The sequence below is a fragment of the Rousettus aegyptiacus genome, unplaced genomic scaffold (assembly GCF_014176215.1).
Source record: "Rousettus aegyptiacus isolate mRouAeg1 unplaced genomic scaffold, mRouAeg1.p scaffold_m13_p_11, whole genome shotgun sequence".
Taxonomy (NCBI): Eukaryota; Metazoa; Chordata; class Mammalia; order Chiroptera; family Pteropodidae; genus Rousettus; species Rousettus aegyptiacus.
Genome location: NW_023416286.1, coordinates 64,188,928 through 64,194,927, shown reverse-complemented (window position 1 = coordinate 64,194,927; position 6,000 = coordinate 64,188,928).

The window sequence follows — 6,000 nt, the reverse complement described above, 5'->3', positions numbered from 1 at the left end:
CTGCTCTATTGCTTGATCTATTGGAAGCCATGATCAAATCATTCGACCTATAGTATTTTAAGTGTCTCCATTTAATACGACATGGAGGTAATAGTGACCTCTCTGTCTAGGGTTCTTGTGAAGCTAAAGTTAGATCATATAAGTGATGCAATTAGCATAGTCAATGGTACAGAGTAAACAATAAATTAAAAGCTATTATTATTGTATACTTTCTTATTTTCTTTTTTCTATCTTCTATATATATTAAAAAGCAATCCATAGATATATTTTTCAAAGGTACAGCAAAGTGTAGTTTACATTTGACACTGAACAATGTGAGTTCATTGCTCAGATCACATGAAAAGCAAATACAAAAGTGTTCATGCAAATTTACAGAAAAATAAGCCTGGCCAAGATTAATAATAACCAAATAAACAATGGAAAAACATATCTGTGTGTCTCCATATGTAAAGTGCTACGTATAATATTTATCCTTTTATTAGTTGCATTAATAAAAATAAAAATTACAGAAGGTAAAACAATGAGAGGAAATCAACAGTCTTATATACTAAAACGTGAAATGCATTTTGTTTTCAAAACAAGATTATATGGGTAGAGTATTATTTTATATTGCTTGCTACAAAATGCTTGAAAACGCTTTAAAAAAGGGTTGCATCATCAAAAAAACTGAAAAATAAGTTGTACACTTTGCTCTCTTAGAGGTTCGAAAAGCACATTATATTAATATGAAAAAAATTGTTTAAAAAGGAACCTGCTTAATTTCATCTAAAATTTCTCCCAAAATATTGAAATCTTACAATACTAATGTTTTCTGCAATGTACTCCATAAAACACTGAACTAGTATGAAGTAGTATCTCTTATTCCATCACCGACCAAATATTCTGATAAGTTTCTAAATGTACAAAACCAATGCTTTTGCTTAAAATTTACAGGGATAAAGTAGGAACTTGATTGTAAAAGCAAAGATAATGAAAAAAAAAAAGACAGAAAGAACAAGATCAGTCAAACTGTGTTTTGTGCAAGTCAGTGGTCAGAGCTATGGGGAAGAGCCAACTTGCTAAAAAAGTCTAGTTTCTTTTTTTATACAATACAAATATGTTCTGCCATTCTGCCTCGGAAAGTGTTTCATTTTCTGTAAAATCTGTTTATACTTTACACGTTTTCCACAATCTCTAAAAGAAGTGGGTTAGGTGGAGCCAAAGTCATCTTCTAGCTCTTACAGCTCTGACTCCATAACCCTTAGTGAAACTCAACATCAGAGGTATCTCCATGCAGTGCTATTACACTGCAATTTGACACTACTCTGTTGAAAAAGAAAAACAAATTATATGACTGTGCTGTTTAGAAAGCAGCATTTCCAGATAAAAATCTCCTTTGATGTCTTCTATTCCATAGTGATTGAAACGTTTACAACATCCATTTTAAGCAAAAAGCAGTTGGACATGATTTGGCACCAGTTACAACCTTGAACCCTATATATGTATTTCTTTCATCATTATGATTTTTGAGATTGAAAATACTTTCAAAAACCTCAAAAAATTTAGTTCAACTTTTATTTTCCCACTGATATATCATCCTAAAGGAAACTGTTTTACTCTCTGACAAAAGGTGAATCTAGATCTCATTTCAAAAAAGTAAGAGGAATTGGTTTATTTTGTACTATTATGTTATTCATTCTTTTACTGATTTATTTTAGCACGCTGAATTTCAAAAATAAAATTTATAATTTTTCTATCTTCTGAAATCTTATAGATTAGTAAAGGAAACATACTTTTAATGAAATTCCAGTAAAACACATAAAATACTATAGTAAGAAAATGTACCAAATTCTAAATATTGTGGTAGCATATGCTGAAATAAACAGTTCTTAGTGTGGAAGGGAAGGGGTGAAGCATATAGTAGATTAGGGTTGACCTAAGACCATCTTCACAGAGGAGATAATTGAGATGAGGCTTAAGGGTCAACAGAATTTCTAATAAAATGTGAAAGGTGGAGAATCACAGAATCATGTGTAATCTATTAAGTTTCACAGTTAATACAATATAAATACTAGGTGCTATGATATGAAAAATATTACATCTATAAATCGAAAACTTATAAATTGACTAGATATATGTGACAGATACATAATTCCAAGCTGATATATGGATTTAAATGGTGGGAGTCTAAGTATTTTGTTGAATTAATAATTCATTTGGTACACAGAAATCATGAACTAATTTGGAATACAGAAGTAGTAACTGGTTTGATGAAAACATGATATAAATTTTGATAATGCTGTGTTTCAAGTACCTGTGTGTATGCAGACAGACTAACTACTGGAGGAATTATATACATTGGTTTAATTCTCAAAAGACAGGTATGGGCTGTAATTAAAAATTTGAGAGAGATCATCTAATGTTTAATGAATAATTTTATATCAGTGATATGGTAAGTACTTTAATAGTTTCTAAGAAAATATTTTGTGAACAAAACAGACAGTTTCTCTGTCTCCTTGGAGATGGCAACCTATTGGGTGCTGAGAAAAAATTTTGCTTTCAAGTGCATTGTACAACATACTCTTCAAGGTTATTCAACTGTAACTTTTCATTGGACTATTTTACAACTTTGTAAGCTATAAGGTATCCAATAACAGTGAAAAATAATTACTGTCAATAGATATGCAAACTTCTGTCCTATTTAATCGGTTCAATTGACTTCCATCCAGCACCATGTAAGCATTCTTCACTGTCTCCATTTGTGCACAATCATTATAAATTTGTGAACTATAAATGTGTCTAGTCTTTAGATTCTCCATTAACTTGGATAAAATATCATCTTAATGAGTTAAATATAACCTTTAACAAATTTTTAGTTAATACCTGTGACACCTTGTTTTGCAAATTATCATTTGATATGGAGAATATAAACATTGAATATGCACTGACAATAAGATATATCCTTTGAAATGAACCACAAGTCTAATTTGGTAGCATGCCATAGGGACACTGGCCTTTGTCTTCCTCATGAGATAGTACAAAGGCTATGAAGATGTTTGGTGAATAATGAAAGTTTAAGAACCTAGAAACAAACAAAGAAAGAGGTAAATTTAAAGAATGAATTCCAAGTTGGGTGAAAGGATGGAAGAGGAGAGAGTTTCAAATATAAAGAGGTAGTCAGAACCAAACACTCAAGCTCTTCCAGGAATATCTACTTCTTCTCAAGGACAATAGAATGATATTCAAAAATGTTTAACCTAGGAATATAATGATGGATTCTATCTTTTTTTTTCATTCTAGAAGCTGACAGGAAAATAAATTTAATTGTTGCAAGGTAGATACATAGAAACTGATTAGGAATAAGTAGAAAAGAAACATTACGCATATACTTATAAAAACAGAATCTTGAACATAAACTTCCAATACATATGTTGAATAAATTTACTAAACAAATGAGTGTAAAATGAGGAATCCAAAGTAACTCCTCGAACTCTGGATTACACAATTGGGTAACAGCTAGTGCTATTTACTGAGACCGAGTTTATCATATAAGAATGCCTTAAATGTGCTTAAATGTTGGCAATACATAATGAAGAGAAAATATAAAGAATAAAAAATAATCAATAATGTTCATCCAAAGAAAATTGGAAAAAGTAAGATACAGAGACTAGGATGAAGAGATTGTATCTATTTCCCACTGTGAAAAGGGGGAGCAAACATAGAGTACACATTTATTTAGGTTGGTAATATTCAGAAGTGGAGACTTGAAGGAGTTGACACATAATTGCCTCTATTTAATTTGAGAAATAGAAGGCAAAGTCTTGTCTTTAGAAAGAGGAAGGAGGTAGCAAAGTCAGTACAGCTTGAAACAAGTACGGAAAATTAAAACATTGTGAAAATTAAAACATTATGAAATTATAATAGGGAGTGAAAAAAAATGAATAACATCTGACATTGCTGAGATCCAGCTGAGGTTGGTGATCATCATGGATCCTATGCTGCAAATTATATTAATTACTCCCAGGATTGCTAAGTTGCCTGGGAGCCATCACAACAGCAGTTGATATTCAGGTATATGATTTAAGAGTTTCATCAATGAGATGGAATGCAAAGAAAATTTAGGAAATTAGAAAAAAAGCAGTTGAAATAATTTGCCATGGTCTAAACTTTACAGAGAAGAAAGTAAAATTAAAAGTGCTGTTCAATTAGAAGTAGAGAGATAAATATATTGATGGGTTTAAGGAAGTCAAAGAATAAGTGAAATGTGAGAGACTGAGCAGTCAGGCTAGTCACAGAAATGATTTATGAATTAGTGAATTAAAGATACAAGAGTTGGTGATGAAAAGAGGGATTTTATTCATTTCACTATCTACTCCCATTCCGCAACTCATTAGCTGCATGGAATAGGGCTGGATGTTTAATATTTCTGACTCTTCTCTTATTCGGTAAAATGTCATAAACCATTGATTCTTAATTTTAGTTTTATAAGACTTACCTGGATAGTTTGTTGGGTCAAACATTCCAGAAATTTTAATTTTTTTGATCGGGAATAGGGCCTGAGAATATGCATTTTCAACCAGTTTCCAAATAATGTCAGGCCACAATTTGAGTAGCACTGCTATTGTGATCTCGCAGATATTATAACCTAATGAGATAATGTATATAGTAGGCTATCAAGTACTGGTTACTTTTCGCTACTCAGTGAATACTTACTTGCTGTAATCTGAGCAAATGAAGTAGAAAACTATAAAGAATTGTGATAACAAGACTAGTAGGATTCCAATTACCCAAGTAAGTTGTCTCTGAGTCTTTTTCAAGTTCTTCTTTTTGACATTCACAAACTCTCTTAGTCAAGTGATGAGAACCCAGACCAAAACAATAGTGCAAAAGGAGATTTCACAAATATTTCTTAGGAGTTTGATCTAAATACTGATTTTGCCTGTCATTAAGATAGCTTGGCTTTTGGATTTATCTCTTTACTCCCTAACCATTGTCGCACAATTACTTTGCCAAATACCTATGATAATTCCTATACAACTATTTTCACCAATAGTTACATAATTCTTGTTCTGCTACTATGATTCCCAGAGGTAATCAAAAATTCTTTGTAGTTCATAAATAAATTATTTCAACAAATATGAGGTTGGCTTTAAAGAAGCAACAAAAAGAAGCTTTCGCTGAGCTAAGTGTATCATTGCTTCCATATTCCTAACAAAAACATTTGGGTGATGTTAAAAAATATGTTCAAACAATAACATTGCTAACATAAAATGCTTAGAAATAACACTATGAAAATAATGGGGATATATATATATATATATATATATATATATATGCACACACACACATATAATTGAAATTAGACATTCAATTTGACTTTCTGCTTAGGCACAGGAAAAACCGTAAGAATGGTTTTGCATAATTCTCCTTGTGTAATAAAAGAGAAAAACAATTATCCTCTATATAGTTAGTATTATTTCTTAGAAATGACTTTTAAAAGGAATTTATCACCTAGGACCTGATTCAATTGATAGTGAACAAAACAACAGACAATGCAATTAAAAGTAGTTTTGCAGTGGAATAGAGAATTAGTGGTCATATAACATGGTAAATGTTGAATTTAACCTGGGGTCTGTGCTCCCAGAGACTAGTGATGATTAAGAAACTTCCCTGCCCTTCTGTGTTTCAGAAAGAGCTAACCTCAAAAGGACCACCCGTTTTCATGATGACTGACTGTCCATTCTTTCTCATGACTCTTGTAAGAGTCAGAGATGACTCTGTACTGCTTTTATAAAACCTCGGGTACCCTTCCTTTTCTTTGAGAACTTTGTCATTAATGATCATTCTTCCTAGGCAATAGGCTGAATAAGATCATCCCCTTAATCGTGAGGGGTATTTTCTATTTCATATTATCTTGATGCTGCAGTGGAATTGGATAAAATATTAAAGCATTTTTTCCTCTTCAAGGTCTCAACCTTCATCACCTGGCTGACTTATTTTCCCTATTAAAGAAAGTTTAGA